The 22,500-nt window shown below is 47.1% G+C and overlaps 1 protein-coding gene and 3 long non-coding RNA genes across 4 annotated transcripts in view; 2 read left to right on the top strand and 2 right to left on the bottom strand.

Moving 5' to 3' along the window:
* LOC116034141 (hemicentin-1-like) overlaps positions 1–22,500 on the top strand; it is a 1,482,957-nt gene that overhangs the window by 260,037 nt on the left and 1,200,420 nt on the right. The window lies entirely within an intron of this gene.
* LOC118493583 lies at positions 5,012–7,809 on the bottom strand. Its single transcript, XR_004895528.1, has 2 exons — positions 7,739–7,809; positions 5,012–5,228 (listed from the first exon to the last, which is right to left on the bottom strand). It is a non-coding gene; the product is annotated as an uncharacterized LOC118493583 (long non-coding RNA).
* Positions 7,702–22,500, top strand: part of LOC118493577 — a 151,623-nt gene continuing 136,824 nt past the window's right edge. Inside the window, exon 1 of the long non-coding RNA XR_004895522.1 lies at positions 7,702–7,783. This is a non-coding gene — a long non-coding RNA (uncharacterized LOC118493577). The remainder of the gene's footprint in view (positions 7,784–22,500) is intronic.
* On the bottom strand, positions 15,576–17,975 carry LOC118493584. Its single transcript, XR_004895529.1, has 2 exons — positions 17,907–17,975; positions 15,576–15,634 (listed from the first exon to the last, which is right to left on the bottom strand). It is a non-coding gene; the product is annotated as an uncharacterized LOC118493584 (long non-coding RNA).

The following is a 22,500-nucleotide window of genomic DNA, read 5'->3' as shown; positions in this document are numbered from 1 at the left end:
GAGGAGGAGGAGGAGGCCACACCAGGAGGAGGAGGAGGAGGCCACACCAGGAGGAGGAGGAGGAGGAGGCCACACCAGGAGGAGGAGGAGGCCACACCAGGAGGAGGAGGAGGAGGAGGCCACACCAGGAGGAGGAGGAGGAGGAGGCCACACCAGGAGGAGGAGGAGGCCACACCAGGAGGAGAGGAGGAGGAGGAGGCCACACCAGGAGGAGGAGGGAGGAGGAGGCCACACCAGGAGGAGGAGGAGGCCACACCAGGAGGAGGAGGAGGAGGCCACACCAGGAGGAGGAGGAGGAGGCCACACCAGGAGGAGGAGGAGGCCACACCAGGAGGAGGAGGAGGAGGAGGCCACACCAGGAGGAGGAGGAGGAGGCCACACCAGGAGGAGGAGGAGGCCACACCAGGAGGAGGAGGAGGAGGAGGAGGCCGCACCAGGAGGAGGAGGAGGCCACACCAGGAGGAGGAGGAGGAGGCCACACCAGGAGAGGAGGAGGAGGAGGCCACACCAGGAGGAGGAGGAGGAGGAGGCCACACCAGGAGGAGGAGGAGGCCACACCAGGAGGAGGAGGAGGAGGAGGCCACACCAGGAGGAGGAGGAGGCCACACCAGGAGGAGGAGGAGGCCACACCAGGAGGAGGAGGAGGCCACACAAGGAGGAGGAGGAGGCCACACCAGGAGGAGGAGGAGGCCACACCAGGAGGAGGAGGAGGCCACACCAGGAGGAGGAGGAGGCAACATGGCAGCTTCTTCTTCACATTCAAATGTTCAATGGCAGCTAATGTGCAGACTTGACTTGCAACAACAATGAAGCCCTTTTAGATGGATAGATAGATAGACATTTAGTGATCCTTTCGGAAATTCATCTTGCACCATACAGCTCATCAGATAGACAGACAGACCACCGACAACAACAGTCAGTTAAGATTTTTGTTTTTGGTTTAAAATGAAAAACGGATTATACTTGAGTACCCTGACCCGGTCACCACATGTGTGTAAGTGGATCTATTTCCTAATACATCTGGAGGAGTGAGTCATCAGATGATGCTTTGGGATGAGTCTCTTATCTGTAAACACCAACTTATAAAGTTCATGATGGTCAGAAATGTGGTGCTTCAAATAAGTCATACCAGCTGTTATTTTTGGCGAGAATACAATGTCTGAATCAAAAGCATAATCTTATTCCAATAACTGTTGTTCTGGTCAACTAGGTCTCCAAAAATCAAGGGAGTATTTAGCAGGAGGCACCCAGACTGGATGGCTTTGAGCCTGAGGTCATACTGCTGTCATCATTAACTTTGACTCCACTGGGTCTCTTCTTTCTCTCACTGTAGCCGTAGTTAAAGCTCTGAATCCTTTGAGAGATGAGGTCCTTCACCAAATACTGAACAAGAAGCTCTAACTCATACTGTACTACACCTTCTAGTAGGTCGTGCATAATATCCACTGCATAACTGTCTGAGGAATGAAAGAATTGCAGTGCGTTTAGGGGACAGGCTCTCCTAACACCAAGTGAGTGACACCTAACACTAGAGTGGCATTTGGTGCCATGGCTTTGCAGTGTTCTGAATAGAGCTCCTTTGTGTGAAGAAGTAAGTCTGGGTCATCCTCGCTACAGACTGACTGCAAACGTGTTTTGTCAGTAAACAAAATCGACAACAGTAAGTTGCACTGAACGATTCAACCATACCAAGATGTCCATTGTATAGCTAAATGATCCGCAGTGACCTGAACAACAGAGCCCTTTAATGGTGTATCTGAAAAGGGCACCTGGATTCCCTGTGTCTCCAAAACCTTTAGTCATGAACAAGAGGCTGTAGGATTGGATCAAAACCATACTTCAAGTCCTCTGAATGAAAAAGCACCACAAGATGAATGTTCATCAAAACTCAATTCAGCTTCATTGGCAAATTTCTTTAAAAAGTAACACACAGCCAAGTTTGTGAATTCCCTTTTTAGATCCTAGCGGATTGGTCGTTTCAAAATATAGTCATAATAAAGCTGAATTTGAAGAGCATGTTGTTGCTGTGAAAATGATGGATGGTTTCTGAATATAACCCATCATTAATGTCTTGAAAATGTCATCTTCATGATGCTTTACTTGCTGGAAACAGTTGCTGAGTTGCCGGTTGGTAAACATTGACTCAAGAGTTACCAAAAAGGCACATAAACAAATTTGTCATAAACAGGAATGTGACTGTATACACCAGTAGTCTATTGTTGCGTAGATCATAACGCACACCAAGAACATGCTCTACTGGTTCAACCATTTTCCATTTTTTCTCAACATGTCTTTGCCTCTTATTTTCAGTATTGAGGAATGAAAATTGATTTTTGAGCTGCTCAAAACAGTCTTTAACTTTATGTAGAGTTTGTTTAGTTACCTCAGATGAAAGACATTTAAGAACAGTGTCCTGTGCTTGGACATGGACGTCATTTACAAATTCCTCTATTGAACCAACTAAAGACTGCACACTACTTTCAGAGACTCCAGATGCTTGTACTTGCTTGTAATAGAGCTACACATATCCAGTAACTGTCTTTTTTCAAGAGCAGCTGGGTAACTGACGAGAGAAACTGCACTTGGCAGTGGATCAGGAACAATAACATTACTGTCAACATTGTCCAAAGAATCAACAGAACTTGAAGCTACACAGTCTCCATGTACTCTCAATAAATGTTTCCTGAACATACATGTAAAAAACAGAAGAACACCCACTTCGTGCCACAATTCAAATGCAATGTACGTCCTGGGTACAAAGCATGACTAAACTTCAAATGTTGACGGAGAAACTTTTGTGCTGTACCTTGGAAATGTAACAGGTGAACATTTTCAAACCTCAATATGATCAACTTTTGCCCGGATTTCCTTGACCCGTGGACTCTATTTTGTAGTGCCGACGTCAGTCCCATACACGGTAGTCTGAATGAAGTGAAGAAGTTGCACAAGGCCTCATCGTAGGATACACCAAAGATGAAATGGGCCTTAAACAGTTCGTCGAAGGCAGCCACAGCTGTTGCGCCTTCTGATCGAGGATGACGTAAAACTTCTGGATACTACTCGTCTTTTCTCCAACACAGAGGAGGAAGGGCTGTGCTGATCCAACTCTGTCAAGGAATGTCACCCACGCTCGTCCCCACCTAAGAGTGTTGAGGGGTTTTGTGTTTGTTTACACACCAAGAGGCAGAAAAATCATTTTCCACCTTCCTTTAGCTGGATAGGCATCTAAACACCTCTAAATGACATGGCACGTTAAAAGCAGAGCTTTTTTGGAGATCTATTGAATGTCTATTTAACCAAGCATTCTTTTGTCACTTTTGGGAGATAGGCTAGTTGGTCAATGAGCTATGCTAATCTAGGCTAATGGTGGTGCATCAGATTGAATTACTGCACGCACAGTGACGAGAAGGGTATGGATCATCTTATCCAACTCTGGGGGATAATATTTAAAATATTGGCATGTCCTTTAAAAGGAAAACACCTGTTAGTGAAGGATAGGTAGACATGGGATAGTTCATCTTGTTTAATCCATCATTGAATATTCATGTATATTGTATATTTTAGGGTTGCAGTCTGGTGACCAAATGGTTGAAGTATGAGAGTATTTTTTTTCTATGTATGTTGCATACATCATCCTATTTGCATAGTGTGACTAATATAATTACAGTGTACAAATACAATGTGACATGAGACACAGCTATCTTCTAAGCATGTACATGCTTGGATCTACATTCTCATTCAGGCAAAGCTCTGCTACTGGGATTTGCAGAAGTAACACCAGAGCTTTTCAGGTGCTGCATGCAGATCAATCAGCCCAACTAGTAGTGCTTCACCTGAATGAGAACAAAGTTCCAAGTACGTATATGCCAACCCGGTCTCACGCCAGTGCTTTTCATACTACTCCCTACCTGCCTCTATGGGATTAACATAGGGGTGTACTCCCTTTTGTTGCCAGCGGTTTAGACATTAATGGCTGTGTGTTGAGTTATTTTGAGGTGACAGCACATTTACACTGTTATACAAGCTGTACACTTCATACTTTACATTGTAGCAAAGTGTAATTTCTTCAGTGTTGTCCCATTAAAAGATATAATGAAATATTTATTAAAATGTGAGGGGTGTACTCACTTTTGTGAGGTACTGTATATATATATATATATATATATATATATATATATATATATATATATGTATATATGTATATATATATAGGTATGTTTCTCAGATTCGGCCATCCGAGCAGTTATATTACAACTACCATGTATCTGTTATATTTATAAATATTGTAAAGCGGTGTGGTATTCCTGTGGCCACTCAAAATGCACTTTTAGGATAAATCTGACCATCTGGTAAGACAATGATATAACAGAATATAAAAATAAGTGATTATTGTTTAAAGTATAAACATCCCGTGACATACTGAAAGAGTAACTAATAAGGAATAAGATACAAGTAATATTCAAAATCTTTAATACACTCAAAATAAACAATTTGAATTGTTTTTAAATATTAAACACAAACAGAAATATGAATTGCTGTCCTGTATTGCACACACAATAAACAGAAACACACAAAATGCAAATGTCAAAGAAGTTTGTAAATGTTTGTGTCACTGCCCAACTCTGCTTCCCATATCAACAGCTCAATGCGTAATGTGAGCGGCTGTCTCTTTGCAGAGGAATGTCTTTGGAGCCTAGAAGCCAGATAAGATCCACTCCAGATAGAGTGCCACTCATTTGGGTTGCTTGACAGTCACCGATTACGTGGTTCTCAAACTCAGAGAGCTCTGCATTTTATCTTTTGGGTCGGCTCTTTGGACACAGGGGCTCTGGTGTTAAGGACCAGATGTGTCAGGGTATGGGTTCTGCAGGGCCAGGTGTGTCAGGGTAGGGGGTTCTGCAGGGCCAGGTGTGTCAGGTAGGGGTTCTGCAGGGCCAGGTGGTGTCAGGGTAGGGGTTCTGCAGGGCCAGGTGTGTCAGGGTAGGGGTTCTGCAGAGCCAGGTGTATCAGGGTAGGGGTTCTGCAGGGCCATGTGTATCAGGGTAGGGGTTCTGCAGGGCCAGGTGTATCAGGGTAGGGGTTCTGCAGAGCCAGGTGTGTCAGGGTAGGGGTTCTGCAGGGCCAGTGGTGTGTCAGGGTAGGGGTTCTGCAGAGCCAGGTGTATCAGGGTAGGGGTTCTGCAGGGCCAGGTGTATCAGGGTAGGGGTTCTGCAGGGACTGTAAAGGACCTGGGGTCTCATTATAAACGTAGGGTTTTGATTCTAAAAAACAAACTTGACGGGAGAATGTGCGGTCCTCCACGCGAACTCTGACCCATGCGTACGCACATTTTGGAGACAATAGGACCTGGTGACGCAGATGGTGAGGTGGTGAACTGGAGTCAGACTGCAGAAAGTAAATGTGGGAATAACGATTACTCGTAATTAGGGCTGTCAGCATTAACGTGTTAATCGCGATGCGATAAGGGCCGAGCATAACGCGTTCATTTTATTTAATCACATTAATCACATGCCGTGATTTATTATTTTATTTTACACTTCCCTGGGCTTGGCGTGGTCCTAACAGGCTACTATTTTGACCATTGCAGCACCGTTACTTCTCATCAAGCTGCCACTTCCTCCTAACACATCCTGCTGCTGCTGCTGCAGCATGATGGAGAAACACAGCAGCAATAACTCTGAATGGAGCTTTTTATTTTCAGAACTCCTGGACGGCCGTAGGCAAGTCGAAAGCCACATGCACGTTGTGTAAAGCTGAATTAAATATCACCGGCTAAGCATATAGTTCAGTTAACGGGACTCAGGTTGATGCTAGTGGGCTCAGGCAAAGCAGTATTTTAGAGAGTGCTACTTGCCAACCTGTGGATGAAACCAAATCCCAAAAATTACTACAGCTCTTGTGAAATGGGTGGCAACTACCTGCAGACCTGTCAGCATCGTAGAGGACCGGTCTTAAAGACGTACTACGGTTGGCATGTTCTGACCTGTCTCATACATGGCCGTGTGAGGACAGTAGTTCCTCAGTGAGGAATCAACATTATTTAGGAGTTATTAAACACTATATTGACTCTAGATTCAAATGTGTGACTAGATTCACACATTTTCTTTTGTTTACAGTAAATAAATAAATAAATAAATAAATAACAAACAAATACAAATCTTAAAGCAAGTTCATAAATTAACTTTCTTGCATTCATTGATTCCCAGTCAAGATACACTGGTAAGAATTACTTTCCATGTTAATATGGACTTAAAAACTGTTCTGAAATGCAAAATAATAGAATCTAATAATGTGATAAACATGCGATCATCATGATCATGATTAACTATAGAAATTAAGCGATATTGCGATTAAGAAAAAATGAATTGTTTGACAGCCCCAAAGTATTGATGCCTCACGCACAGTTCTTCACTCCATATCATCCACGTTACCATGAAGATTATATAATGTTATTTGCGATTGTACTGAGTGATAATGTTCCATAAACACCTCCAACTGAAATCTAAATAAAAATTAGTTCTTAAATGTTTAATTGGCGCTGACTCACCGTCACATGTCCGCTACAGAGCGCAGGAGGAGGAGATGACGACTGGATACAGGATAGCATCAAATACCTAGCATTAGATAACGGCAGAACACAGTGTACATAACTAAATATACTGAGCATATATCATCAAATGTCAAAGTCTGAATATACAGCGTTAAACTCTCGCACAATCGTTACCCTAATGTCCTTGTTATCAGTCCGAACTTAATACTGTTGGTGACAAAACCTGCATGAAGAAAAGTGTGTTTGCTATAACACTTTCTTTTGGCAAGGTGTAACAATCACAAATTGTTGTAAACATATAAATACTGCGGTGACCTCCGTGTGTAATGCTGCATGATGGCACAGCTGGCCTGCAGGAGGACTACGCTAACGGAAGAATCAGGAGGAGAAAGAGACTTCAGGGATCATGACGATGACTGGCTAATATGACGATTAGATTCCCTAAAGCTGAGCTCTTGGATCTATGTACTGAACTGGGTCCAGCATAGAGGGCAACGCACCGGAAACCGTGCCATCCCGGTCCAATACAGGTCCTCACCACTCTGGGGGGCAAACCGGCTGTTCCAGAGGGAAATGTCAGACAACTAAGTGTTTTATATAAAATTATATATAATCTTCAACTTTATCACCAAGGCTTGTTTGGATATAATATATAGCTCTGTAAATCTCATCATATATGTCTGGTATATCGAAGCTGTCCCCGAGTGCCGTAATGTCTGCCGTTTTGGATGTATATTAATACACGAGTTATAGATCAGGTTCCCTACACTGGGCAAGAACAGGCCGAAATTTTAATTCAAGTTGCAGCAATTCTGAACATCTGAGAAGTTTTTTGCTTTTTCTCACCAGTGGTCATGATTTGGCGTGATGAAAAGAACAACTGCCAGGGTCACTAACATATGATCAGCATTCACGAGGTGCTCTGCATTGACTATTCATGGTTAAAAATGGGCGTGTACAGGGCGGATAAGAGGCTGATTCACATACGCACACTTGTGGGTAATCTGTGATCTATAAAGGGAACATTGTTACAGATGTATGTATGCATGGTTTTATAAATATAATTTTTTTTGGCGTACGCCATTTTTGGCTTTCGGCATATGTACACTTTTAGTAAGCATCTACGCACAATTTATGAATGAGACCCTGGGTGTGTCAGGGTACGGGTCTGTAGGGACTGTAAAGGACCAGGTATGTCAGGGTAGGGGTTCTCTAGGGACCGTAAAGGACCAGGTATGTCAGGGAAGGGCTTGCTCTCTCCTTCGCTGCTATGTGCTCCTTCCTGTACTTATCCCTTAAGTTCCTCCATTTCTTCTTGGCGTCCTCCTCTAGATTAAAACAAAACCACACGATTTACTAAAAATGGACATCCTTATCACAAGGATTTGAAAATAAACATAATTTACTCTAGGTAGACAAACAACAGATTTGCTCAAACTCATGTTAAGTTGGACCCGTCATGAACATTTGTTTTAACACAGCCATCTATGCACATACAATAGTAGAACCCACAGGGGAGCCTCCACATAGAGGTCTTCATGTGTCCCTGTGAGCCATAAAACACAGCCATCTATGCACATACAATATGTAGATCCCACAGGGAAGCCTCCACATAGAGGTCTCATTGTGTCCCCATGATCCATAAATGTAATGTGTTATCTGAATGTTTTTTAACAAATGTATTTTCATATGGCAGTATAAGCCTGAGTAATGTTTTAATGGATTTTTCACAAAATGTCATTATCTTTGTGTTGATTGTTCATTGGCTTGAATAAAAGCCTAATACCGCCAAGACCATTTCCTGTCAGTGCAGAGCAGCCGTGCACCACCCTGTCCAAATGTACATGTAAGAGTACTCACCGAAGTATCTCAGATCATTATCAGACGTACCTGTCCATCTCAGAGTACCTGTCCATCTCAGAGTACCTGTCCATCGCAGAGTAACTGTCTATATCAGAGTAACTGTCTATGTCAGAGTAAATGTCCATCTCAGAGTAACTGTCCATCTCAGAGTACCTGTCCATCTCAGAGTACCTGTCTATATCAGAGCAACACATTCTCACACTCATCATGTAAATATGGACGCTTGGTCAGGTGCCTTTGTTGTCTTATTGACGCTAAAAGTCTCCTTTAGCGCTATAAGTAAACAGCGCTTGGTCGGGACTATTGCCGTCCCTTTAGCGCTATAAGTAAACGCGCTTGGTTGGGACTATTGCCGTCCTTTAGCGCTATAAGTAAACGCGCTTGGTCGGGACTATTGCCGTCCCTTAGCGCTATAAGTAACGCGCTTGGTCGGGACTATTGTCGTCCCTTTAGCGCTATAAGTAAACGCTCTTGGTCGGGACTATTGCGTCCCTTTTAGCGCTATAAGTAAACGCGCTGGTCGGACTATTGCCGTCCCTTAGCGCAATAAGTAAACGCCTTGGTCGGGACTATTGCCGTCCCTTTAGCACTGTAAGTAAACGCTCTGGGTCGGGACTATTGCCGCCCTTTAGCACTTTAAGTAAACGCTCTTGGTCGGGAATATTGCCGTCCTTAGCGCTATAAGTAAACGCGCTGGTCGGGACTATTGCCGTCCCTTAGCGCTATAAGTACACGCGCTTGGTCGGGACTATTGTCGTCCCTTTAGCGCTATAAGTAAACGTCTTGGCGGGACTATGCTGCCTTAGCGCATAAGTAACATCTGGCGGGACTATTGATGCCGTCCCTTTGCACGTTAAGTAAACGCTCTGGTCGGGACTTATTTGTGCCGTCACTTCTAGCCCTTTAAGTAAACGCTCTTGGTCGGGACTATTGCCGGCCCTTTAGCACTTTAAGTAAAGCTCTTGGTCGGGACTATGCCGTCCCTTTAGCGCTGTAAGTAAACACGCTTGGTCGGGACTATTGGGAAGGAAAAGTCGTGGGTGGCTTCGGTTCGTTACACGCGGGAAGAACGGGATGTTTGGGTTTAGGAAAAGGTCGTGTGTGGGCGTACGGTTCTGTGACACGCGGGAGGAAAGTAAAAAGTGACTATAGCCAGCGTGACCAGCGGGACGTGACCTGCTCTCCTGCTGAAAGTCCTGGTTGACCCATCCACCCCCCCAACCAACCTCCTTACATACTACTCTCTAAATCCTCTCTAACGCTGCTCTCCCGGGGCGTTACACTAACACGCTGAAAGACGCCTTTTCATCGCATCAGACGCTGACAGCCACTGTCCAAACGTCCTGATTCTACCAGTTTGGAATGAGAACGGTGTGATCAGAGTAACTGTCTGATCAGAGGAATTTCTGTCTACACTTTTTTTAAAAGTATTTTAAAATTTTTGACATTTTTTGGCGCTCTTTGACAAGGTTTAGCATTTGTTTTGTCACTTTTGAGGCATGTTTTATGATTATTTTATGCTTGTGTGACTTTTTTTGGGGGTGAAGGTGAACACAGATTATGAGTGATTCTTTCGCTCCGTAGTTATTAAAGTAAAGATGGAGCCATTCTTTAAGAAGCTCATATCTCCAGAACCTCTGACACATCAGGAGCCTAGACCCGTTCCTGTCTCGCGGTCCGGGCCGAACAGCAAGTAAACCTCGAGTTACGAACACACATCTTATGAAGTGTAACACAACATCAATTAGATTTGTTTTCAATAGATTAATCATTGTTATTGAGTGAATATACACGAAAAAGGCGTCAACAAAAGGAAACTATGTGGATAAACGACGAAAGTAAAAAAAATCTATGAAAAAAGTGTAAAATAGTGACATTGTCAAAAAAAAGTCAAGAAGTGTCCTTTAACTACATGAAGCTGGAGAAAAGGTACCGTTGTTTACTATATAACGGTTTCCAAAATTTAAAACTGAGAACTTGAACTCACTATGAATAACTACTATAATATATATATATATATATATATAAATATAATATATAGTATATATATTTACATATAATATAATAAAAGTTATAACTTGAGTTGATTAAATGTTCATTCTGATACGTTAGAGATCAGCTGATCTAGACTATACTGACCTGGGCTAAACCAGACTGAAACTGGGCAATCTAGACTAAACTAAACCTGGGCGAATCTAGACTAAACTTAAACGGACTGTATCCAGACGATACTAACCTGGGCTAACCCTAAACTAAACCTGGACTATATCTAGACTAAACTAAACTGGGGTTAACCTAGCCTACATGTGGACTGAACCTGCCCCAGTATGCCTCTCTGGATCCGGGCCGACAGTATTGTGTTCTGTTGCCACGGAGAGAAACTGGATCTCAGCTGTCATCTTCAGTCACGCGCTAAACTGACCTGCAGAGGAAACAAAACGCTGAGTCAAGGTAGTCTCGCACAGCCAGACCCTCTCCAACCGCCGCGGAGGAAGGTCTGGCTATGCAGTCAGAGAAAAACATGCTGAGTCAAACATGCTCTGGTTTATTGGCATGTCTTAAACCATCACAATCATCTTGGGCGGGGCTAGCTCGACGGAGCCACGGTGCCTCTGCTAAATAGTCTCAGGAAGGAACTTGTTTTGGTGGAACATGTGGACGTTCAAAGTAGTTTAGTCGTGCAACAGAAAAACTCAGATTGGACAGATAGTCTAGCTAGCTGTCTGGATTTACCCTGCAGTGATCTGGGAGCAGTTAACCATAGTCCTCACAAATCAGCGGAGGTTAGAACGCCAACACAGAGACAGAGAAGGAGACGACATCTGGCCGAAATACACGCTTCGGAGGAATTTCCTGCAGAACCAGAGAAATCCCAGAAGTGGAACGTCAAGGACATAGACTGAGTCAGAGGAACAACGCGCCGTAGGCAGAGGAAACCAACGAGTCCGAGTCAGAGGAACACCGCCGACGTCAGAGGACCAACGCGCCGAGTCAGAGGAACAACGGCCGAGTCAGAGGAAACAACGCGCCGAGTCAGAGGAAACAACGCGCCGAGTCAGAGGAAACACGCGCCGAGTCAGAGGAAACAACCGCGCCGAGTCAGAGGAAACAACGAGCCGAGTGCAGAGGAAACAACGCGCCGGTCAGAGAACAACGAGCCGAGTCAGAGGAACAACGCGCCGAGCAGAGGAAACAACGAGCCGAGTCAGAGGACAACAACGAGTGAGTCAGAGGAAACAACGAGCGAGCAGAGGAAACAACGTGCCGAGTCAGAGGAAACAAACGAGCCGAGTCAGAAGGAAACAACGTGCCGAGTCAGAGCGAAACAACGAGTCAGAGGAAACAACGAGTCGAGGAAACAATGTGCCGAGTCAGAGGAAACAACGTGCCGAGTCAGAGAACAACGAGCAGAGGAAACAACGTGCGAGTCAGACACAACGAGTCAGAGGAAAACAAGTGCCAAGTCAGAGGAAACAACGCGCCGAGTCAGAGGAAACAACGAGTCAGAGGAAACAACGAGTCAGAGGAACAAACGAGTCAGAGGAAACAACGTGCCGAGTAGAGGAAACAACGTGTCAGAGGAAACAACGAGTCAGAGAACACGTGCCGAGTCAGAAGAAACAACGCGCCGAGCTCAGAGGAAACACGTGCCGAGTCCGAGGAAACACGTGCCGGTAGAGTCAGGGAAACCAACGAGTCAGAGGAAACAACGAGTCAGAGGAAACAACGAGTCAGAGGAAACAACGCGCCGAGTCAGAGGAAACAACGCGCCGAGTCAGAGAAAACAACGCCCGTACGGAAAAGCGGTTCAAAAATGTTGAAAAGCGAGAAAAACACCAAATAAAAGATAATTTTTGGACAGTTTTTGAGATGTTTTTTCAGTGATCTGATAAAAGTTGTCATGTGATGAGTGAGTAGTTCACGTATGTTTTCTTGGGTTGCCGTTTCCAGCGGGACAGCATGGCGAGACACACGGCGAGCAGCAGAACAGGAACAGAAGATATCTACGACAAAAACATAGAGAGATGATTGAACCATTATTGTCAGTATTCTGTAGTATACGTACATCATTCAGTTACAGATATAAGACAGATGTTTGAACATTATTGTCAGTATTCTGTAGTATACGTACATCATTCATGTACAGATATAAGACAGATGTTGGAAATTATTGTCAATATTCTGTATATACGTACATCATCATGTACAGATATAAGACATGTTAACATTATTGTCAGTATTGCCGTGTGAAGACTTGATCCTATTAAAGTGATTCTTACGTCACAGTGAGGGTGATCCGACGTCAGCAGCAGACGCTGTGAACAACAGAAACAACTTGTTACACTTCAACTTTCTATCCAAACTTCTTCAGCTGGAAGGTCATTGGTGTCTCAGGTGTGAAAGGTTACCTGCAGGTTGGGCCTCGTCACCATGACGACAGCTGAGCTATTCTTGAACACAACGAGTCGCAAACGTGGAAACAATTAACCAGAGTTTCCTGAGAGACGTAGAGGACACAAATCAACCAGTCAGAGAGAGTGTGTGTGTGGTGTGTGTGTGTGTGTGTGTGTGTGTGTCTGTGTGTGTGTCGGTGAGTGTGTGTGTGTGTGTGAGTGTGCTGAGTGTGTATATGTGTGTGGTGTGTGTATCTGTGTGTGTGTCGTGTGGGGTAGTGTGTTTTGTGTGAGTGTGTGTGTGTGTGTGTGAGGGTATTGGGTGTGTAGGGGTGTATAGGTGTGTGTGGGTGAGAGCTGGGTGCGTGTATTTGTCGTATGGTGTGGTATATGTGTGTGGATTGTGTTGTGTGATGTGTGTGTTGTATGTGGTGTGTGTGTGTATGTCCGTGTGTGTGTGTTGTGTGTGTGTGTGAGAGTATGTGTGTGTGTCTATGGTCATTTGTGGGTATGAGAGTATGTCCGTGTGTGTCTAGTGTGTGTGCTGTGTGGTTGGTGTGTGTGTGTGGTGTCTATCTGTGTGTGTGTGTGTTAGTGTGTGTGTTGTGGGGAGAGTCTGTATGTGAGGTGTCTTTGTCTGATGTGTGTTGTGTATATGTGTGGGTGATTGTGTGTGTGCTATCGTGTGTGTGGTGTGTATGTGTGTGGGTGGTGTATGTCTGTTGTGGTGTGTGGTGTGTTGTGTTGAGGAGTCTGTGTGTGTGTATAGGTCTTTGTGTCTGTGAGAGTATGTGTGTGTGTATCTGTGGTGTGTGCTTGGTGTGTGTGTGTGGTGTGTATGGTGCCTGTGTGCTGTGTTGTCATGTGTGTGTTGTGTAGTGATGTGTGTGTGAGAGTCGTGTTGTGGTATCTGTATTTGTGGTGAGAGGCTGGGTGATGTCTCTGTATGTGCTGTGTGTGTGTGTGTGTGTGTGTGGTGGGGTTTGTGTAGTGTGTGTGTGTGTGTGTGTGGTGCGTATCTGTTCTGTGTTGGCGGTGTGGGGGTGTGTGTGTGTGCGTGTGTTGTGTGCTGTGATGTGTGCGTCTATGTGTGGTGTGTGTGGGTGTGGTCTCTGTGGTGTGTGTGTGTGTGTGTGTGTGTGTGTGTGTGTGTGTGTGTGATGTGTGTGTGTGGTGTGTGTGTGTGTACCGAGGTCTGTACAGGGTCTACACTGGATCCCTCCATCCTCTGCGGCTGTTAACAGAACAGTTCTTTATCATAAAGTAACCTGCAAATCAAAGACAGGAAGTCAGATTCATGTTGTGCTCCGGAGGATTTACTGCGCGGTAGCTAGTTTCCATCCACACGTGGTTATCTGAATTAAGTGATATATTGAATGTAAAATGCCTCATGGAAACAGTCAAATTCGATTGATTTCATGAATATCGACTCAAAGGAAATACGTGCGGTCTCACTGGATTTATCTGATCGATAAATGCTGATGGAAACGCTATTGCTGAATAAATAATGAATTGCAATTAAGTTTTAGGTCATTTTATGGTTGCAACCTGCCACAAAACAAAGAAGAAAAAGTTGTAGTTCATTTCTGCCCTGTATTTCCTCTGTTTGCACACATGGCGGGGTCAAAGACAGATGGAAGTGGGACCAACGAGGAGACCAGAGACTTTTGAATTTAATTTACAAGCAAAATATAACGGCTATTTTGATAGCAAAATCTAAGAAATGCCATCATTATCGGAACTCGTGAAAGAAATGACCAACAAAGGATAGGACAAGCCGTGGGGACGTCCTGCGGAGTAAATGGAAGGTGCTCAGACAGCGATACATGTCTCAAAGAAGAGAGCCGTCTCTCAGCGGTGCTATTGATTTTCTATTGCAAAATCCCAGCAGCCTCCAGCAGGGGGTCTAATGGGGACGTGAGTCCGTCTATTGGCCATACACCTGTGGCACAAGGTGCGCTCTGGCGAGGCAGCGAGATATCATGCGCCTCATCCACTCCAGGTATATATACCTTCACACCATCCTCGTTCGTATGGCGTTGCACACGGTGTAAACACACGGAGGTGCACGGTGGTTTTGCTGACTCCAAAGTTTCTCCTACCACTCTGTTCTCATGGAGCCAGTTTGTAGAGCGTAATGCGATACGCTCTCGGTTGGAACGGACGGCGATAGCTGCGACATCTGGGGAAGGGACGGGCCCAAACTATTACACAACAGGTCAAATGTTGTCTGGTCATCCGAAAATGCTCCAACCAAGGGTTCGTAAAGGTCTCTGAACCACGACCTCCCAGAACTGTTCGGAGCGCTGTCGTTCCCACACCACAGGCCGCCGCCGCTGTCGTCGGGCATTTACTACATCTGCATCATCACAGCGTCGTTGTGTCTTATGATAGCGCACTATCAGCTGGCACATAAGCTCTATTACAACTTGCCAGTATTGATCATTTGTTGGTAGCATGGTACGATCCATTTTGTTACCAAACTTTGTTCGCAAACGTAGCTTGAATGTTGGTTGATTCAGTGAGAAAAGGAATGGAAACACCTCAGATGTCTCAAAACAATCGATATACCAGTCTGACCGCTAAACAGCACGTAACGTCATTACACACAGGTTTTATTGGCTTTAAAGCTGTTGGAGGAAACACTCTTTCACCAGCTTTATTAGGACGAGTTCTTTTACCAACTCAGATAATCGACCAACACAGTGGATGGAAAACTGACGGGTCCATACCTGGGTAACATGTTGGGACAGGGTCTGGTCTTACGAGCAGAGCCAGAGTCAAAGGTCACCAGCAGCAGACATATAGCACTCAGGAAACAGCCGCTCTGATGGAAACACAGCCAATCAGCTTCTCTGTTTAGCAGCTCTTTACCCATCATGCATTGCAGCCTGAAACTAAAGTCTCCTAAGATAAAGTGTCCTAAAGTAAAGTCTGCTTTACACGTACGACGACACACACACACACACACACCACACACACACACACCACACACACCACACACACACACAGCAACCACACGCACACCACACACACACACACACGCACACACCACGCCCACCACACACACACACACACACAGAGACACACACATGCACAAACACACACACACGCACGCACAAACACACAAACCCACACACACACACACACACACCACAACACACAGAGACACACACACGCACACACGCACAGAGACACACACACAGAGAGACACACACACAACACACAAGACAACACAAAACACACACACACACACACACACACCACACGCACACCACACACAGAGACACACACACGCACACACACAGAGACACACACACAGAGAGACACACACACACACACACACACACACACACACACAGACACACAAAGACACACACACACACACACAATCACACGCACACACGCACAAACACACACACACACACACACACACAGAGACACACACACACACACACACACACACACACACACACACACACACACCCCCCCAACATGCTCCAACACGTCATTATCTACCAGCTGCTGAACTCTTTTATATAACTCGTTATCTCGTTCTCATGCCTTAACGACGAGGTTGTTTTCTATCTGTGATCTTTCCGGCAAGTTGTGGAATGTAACTAAGTACATGTACTCCAGTACTGTACTTCAGTCCACATCTGAGGTACTTGTACTTACTTGAGTCTTTTCTTTTCATGCACTTTCTACTTCTACTCCGCTACATTTATCTGTTACAGCTTTAGTTATAGTACTTTAGTTACTAGTTACTTTAGTTACTCCACTACATTCATCTGTTACAGCTTTAGTTACTAGTTACTTTAGTTACTCCGCTACATTCATCTGTTACAGCTTTAGTACTAGTTACTTTAGTTACTCCGCTACATTCATCTGTTACAGCTTAGTTACTAGTTACTTTAGTTACTCCGCTACATTCATCTGTTACAGCTTTAGTTACTAGTTACTTTAGTTACTCCGCTACATTCACTGTTACAGCTTTAGTACTAGTACTTAGTTACTCGCGCTACATTCACCCTGTTACAGCTTTAGTTACGAGTTACTTAGGTTTACTCACGCGACATCATCTGTTACAGCTTAGTTACGTAGTACTTAGTTACTCGCTACATTCATCTGTTTACAGCTTTAGTTACTACTTACTTTAGTTACTCCGCTACATTCATCTGGTACAGCTTAGTTACTACTTACTTTAGTTACTCCGCTACATCATCTGTACAGCTTAGTTACTAGGTACTTTAGTACTCCGCTACATTCATCTGTTACAGCTTTAGTTACTAGTACTTAGTTACTCGCTACATTCACTGTACAGCTTAGTTATAGTACTTAGTTACTCCACTACATCATCTTACAGCTTGTTACTAGTTACTTTAGTACTCCGCTACATTCACCGTTCCAGCTTAGTTACTAGTTACTTAGTTCTCACTACATCATCTGTACAGCTTAGTTACTAGTACTTTAGTACTCCACTACATTCTGTTACAGCTTTAGTACTAGTACTTTAGTAGCCAACATATAATGGCCTACAAGTCCAGCTGAGCTGATGAGACCATTAAACATGTGGGGATGATTTTCTCTACTGGTTGCACCGGCCCTTTAAGAAGGTGTTCCAGCAGGTAAACACTTCTGTGTGGGCTATATCTACAAACAAATAAGGTCTGAGACACCTGTTTGGTTTGTTGATAACATGCAGCTGAACTAACCAATCAGACGCTAGCAGAACGTTACTTATTAATCAGAACTTTAGACTGTCGTAGATGTGAGAACAGCACAGAGCATTACTGTAACTGCTGATGTAATAACTCACATGTAACAGGTAACTATATAATTTAACATGTAAACAGGTAACTATAATTTAACATGTAAACAGGTAACTATAATTTAACATGTAAAAGGTACTGTATAATTGAACATGTAAACAGGTAAATGTATAATTTAACAGTTTTGTTTAACACTGATTAAAATCCCACAAAAAACTACAACTGACATCAAACCTAACTAAGACAGTCTAAATGTCTGATAAATCAACTTTAAACAAGGGAAGCCATGAGTGAGCTGTCACCTGCCAGGTAGAGGGAGAAACTCACCTGTAGTCTGGTCCACATGTCTCCGTCTCCTAGAAACTCTCTCTGCTATTCTGATGAAGGTGGTGGTGGTGGAGGGAGGGAGGCTTGTTGCTGTACAAGGAAGAAGTGGTTTCCTTTTCTACTCCGTACACTGACAGGGGGGTTAAAGCAGCGGGAGGTGTAACGCACTATGTGGGGGGGAGGAGACACTGGGAGGATAACACACTATGTGAGGGGGGGGAGACATTGGGAGGGTAACACACTATGTGAGAGACACTGGGAGGGATAACACACTATGTGAGAGACACTGGGAGGGATAACACACTATGTGAGGGGGGGGAGACACTGGGAGGGATAACACACTATGTGAGGGGGGGGAGACACTGGGAGGGATAACACACTACGTGAGAGACATGGGGGATAACACCTATGTGAGGGGACCCTGGGAGGGACACACACTATGTGAGGGGGGGGGAGACACTGGGAGGGATAACACACTATGTGAGGGGGGGGGAGACACTGGGAGGGATAACTGTGTTTACAACAGACGTCAACACAGCCGCACCTATAAGCTATAATTGTCTGCATAATAGCTTCCTGCACATATCAGAAACATGACTCATCTGTTACATCCGGCACAGTGTAGCCATGGAAACAACAAATGAGTCCCTGAACTGCTGACTGACGGACAAATTATGTGAGGACATAGAGTAAATACCTACTTACACCCCGCAACCCTCGTCTGGCTCTGGCCCTTACACCCCACACCCCTCGTCTGGCCCCTACCCCCCACACTCCTCGTCTGGCCTCCCCCTACACTCCTCGTCTGGCCCTTACCCCACTTACCCTGTCTGGGCTCTGGCCTACCCCCACACTCGTCGATCCTACCCCCACACCCCTCGTCTGGCCCCTACCCCCCACACCCCTCGTCTGGCCCTTACCCCCCGAACCCCTCGTCTGGCCCTTACCCCCCACACCCCTCCTTGGCTCTGGCCCCTACCCCCCACACCCCGCGTCTGGCTCGGCCCTACCCCCCCACACTCCTCGTCTGGCCCGTACCCCCACACTCCTCGTCTGGCCCTCCCCCTACACTCCTCGTCTGGCCCTTACCCCCCGCAACCCCTGTCTGGCTCGGGCCCTTACCCCCCACACTAGTCTGGCCCCTACCCCCCACACCCCTCGTTGGCTCGGGCCCTTACCCCCCACACCCCTCGTCTGGGCTACCCCCCACCCCTCGTCTGGCTCTGGCCCTTACCCCCCACACCCTCGTTCTGGCTCTGGCCCTTACCCCCCACCACTCCTCGTCTGGCCCTTTCCCCCCGCACCCCTCGTCTGGCCCTTACCCCCCACACTCCTCATCTGGCCCTTTCCCCCACACTCCTCGTCTGGCCTTAGCCTCCACACCCCTCGTCTGCCCTTTCCCCCCACACTCCTCGTCTGGCCCTTACCCCCCACACTCCTCGTCTGGCCCTTACCCCCACACATCCTCGTCTGGCCCTTACCCCCCACACTCCTCGTCTGGCCCGTACCCCCCACACTCCTCGTCTGGCCCTCCCCCTACACTCCTCTCTGGCCCTTACCCCCCGCACCCCTTGTCTGGCTCGGGCCCCTTACCCCCCCACACCCTCGTCTGGCCCCTACCCCCCACACCCCTCGTCTGGCTCTGGCCCTTACCCCCCACACCCCTCGTCTGGCCCCTACCCCCCACACCCCTCGTCTGGCTCTGGCCCTTACCCCCCCACACCCCTCGTCTGGCTCTGGCCCTTACCCCCCACACTCCTCGTCTGGCCCTTTCCCCCCGCACCCCTCGTCTGGCCCTTACCCCCCACACTCCTCATCTGGCCCTTTCCCCCCACACTCCTCGTCTGGCCCTTAGCCTCCACACCCTCGTCTGGCCCTTTCCCCCCACACTCCTCGTCTGGCCCTTACCCCCCACACTCCTCGTCTGGCCCTTACCCCCCACACTCCTCGTCTGGCCCTACCCCCCACACTCTGTCTGGCTCTGGCCCTTTCCCCCCACACTCCTCGTCTGGCCCTTTCCCCCACACTCCTCGTCTGGCCCTTACCCCCCACACTCCTCGTCTGGCCCTTACCCCCCACACTCCTCGTCTGCCTACCCCCCACACTCCTGTCTGGCTCTGGCCCTTACCCCCCACACTCCTCGTCTGGCTCTGGCCCTTACCCCCACACTCCTCGTCTGGCCCTTACCCCCCACACTCCTCGTCTGGCCCTTACCCCCCACACTCCTCGTCTGCCCTCCCCCACACTCCTCGTCTGGCCCTTACCCCCCACAATCCTCGTCTGGCTCTGGCGCTTCCCCCGACACCCCTTGTGGCTCACCCCTCGTCGGCCCTTTACCCCCCACATCCGTCTGGCCCTTCCCCCACACTCCCATCTGGCTCTAGCCCTTACCCCCCACACCCCTCGTCTGGCCCTTTCCCCCACACTCCTCGTCAGGCTCTGGCCCTTACCCCCCAAAACCCTCGTCTGGCCCTTACCCCCACACTCCTCGTCTGGCCCTTACCCCCACACTCCTCGTCTGGCCCTACCCCCCACACTCCTCGGTCTGGCCCTCCCCCCACACTCCTCGTCTGGCCCTTACCCCCCACACTCCTCGTCAGGCTCTGGCCCTTACCCCCCAAAACCCTCGTCTGGCCCTACCCCCCACACTCCTCGTCTGGCCCTTACCCCCCACACTCCTCGTCTGGCCCTTATCCCCCACACTCCTCGTCTGGCCCTCCCCCCACACTCCTCGTCTGGCCCTTACCCCCCACACTCCTCGTCTGGCTCTGGCCCTTACCCCCCACACTCCTCGTCTGGCTCTGGCCCTTACCCCCCACACTCCTCGTCTGGCCCTTACCCCCCACACTCCTTGTCTGGCTCTGGCCCTTACCCCCCACACTCCTCGTCTGGCTCTGGCCCTTACCCCCCACACCCCTCGTCTGGCCCTTACCCCCCCAACCCTCGTCTGGCCCTTACCCCCCCACTCCTCGTCTTGCTCTGGCCCTTACCCGCCACACCCCTCGTCTGGCCCTTACCCCTCACACCCCTCGTCTGGCTCTGGCCCTTACCCCCCACACTCCTAGTCTGGCCCTTACCCCCCACACTCCTCTTCTGGCTCTGGCCCTTTCACACCCCTCATCTGGCCCTTACCCCCCACACCCTCGTCTGGCCCTTACCCCCCACACACCTCGTCTGACCCTTACCCCCCACACTCCGCGTCTGGCTCTGACCCTTACCCCCCACACCCCTCGTCTGGCCCTTACCCCCCACACCCCTCGTCTGACCCTTACCCCCCACACTCCGCGTCTGGCTCTGACCCTTACCCCCCACACCCCTCGTCTGGCCGTTACCCAAAGCACCCTCGTCTGGCTCTGTCTCGTATGTGTGTGTGTGTGTTCGTCTGTGTGTGTGTGTGTGTGGTGTATCTGTGTGTGGTGTGTGTGTGTGTGTTGTGTGACTGTGTGTGTGTGTGTGTGTGTGTGTGTGAGTGTGTGTGTGTGTGGTGTGTGTGTGTGTGAGTGTGGTGTGGTGTGTGGTGTGTGTGTGTGTTGTGTGTGTGTGTGTGCGTCTGTGTGTAGAAACAGACGTCAGCGCAGCCGCGCCCTACATATATTTAGCTGCATGACAGCTTCCTGCAGGCATATTTCTTTTGTTGGTGTTCTTGTTTTGAAGGCAGTTTTAGTTTTTTTTCAACGCTTTCGTTGCTTTGTTAAACATTTTTTAAACAATTTTCTACATTTTTATTTACTTGTACGATAATTAAATATTTCTTTAGTGTCTGTTTTGTTTGACTTATTCGGCTGTATAAGTTTGATTCTGACATCAGAATCAAAATGTTAGTCTAAATACCTGTTGGTGCTTTTATTGTGAAGGAACTGTGCAGCCTGAGCCTCCAGGTGAGTTTAATAAGCAGGGAGACACTGGGAGGGTCAGGGGAGGTTTCTCGCTGGATTTTTCCTAAACGTATTTAGGGTTAACTGGTTTCGCTGAAGCACCCCTGCAAAATTATCCTTTAAAGGAGAGTTCCGGCGCAAAATGACCCTAGGGGTTAATACCATATGTGTACCGAGTCGGCCGTTCTCTGGGACATGTTTTCATGCTAATCTAATGTGTCTCTAGCTTTAAACAAGCTACCGCTAACCTGTGGTTAGCTGGTAACGCTAGCTTTCAGGGGCAGAGGGTAAATCACTATTTCTACACCACTAACAAGGCTCTAAATAGCACCACACTTCCACGGTAGCATGAGGGTCCCTACATGCAAACCCAAGCCTTGAGAACTTTGGATGTGTGCAGACAGTTTATTAAAAAGATAGATTATAAAGACAGTAGCGTTTATGTTTACATACGGCCAACATCTTGGAAAACAGTCATGAGCAGTCAAACAACATGGTGTAGAAATAGTGATTTACACTCTGCCCCTGAAAGCTAGCGTTAGCAGCTAACCACTGGTTTTGCTGTAGCTTGTTTTCAAGCTAAATACACATTAGATTACCATAACAACACATCCCAGAGAACGGTCGACTCGGTACACATGTGTTATTAACCCCTAGGTTCATTTGCATCTGAATTGTCCTTTAAAAAAGAAGTTCAGAGATCAGTGTTGGAGCCACAG

This window comes from Sander lucioperca, chromosome 17 (assembly GCF_008315115.2).
Source record: "Sander lucioperca isolate FBNREF2018 chromosome 17, SLUC_FBN_1.2, whole genome shotgun sequence".
In the NCBI taxonomy this organism is placed as follows: domain Eukaryota; kingdom Metazoa; phylum Chordata; class Actinopteri; order Perciformes; family Percidae; genus Sander; species Sander lucioperca.
The sequence above is the reverse complement of the archived record's forward strand: the minus strand, read 5'-3'. Positions and strand labels throughout refer to the sequence as shown.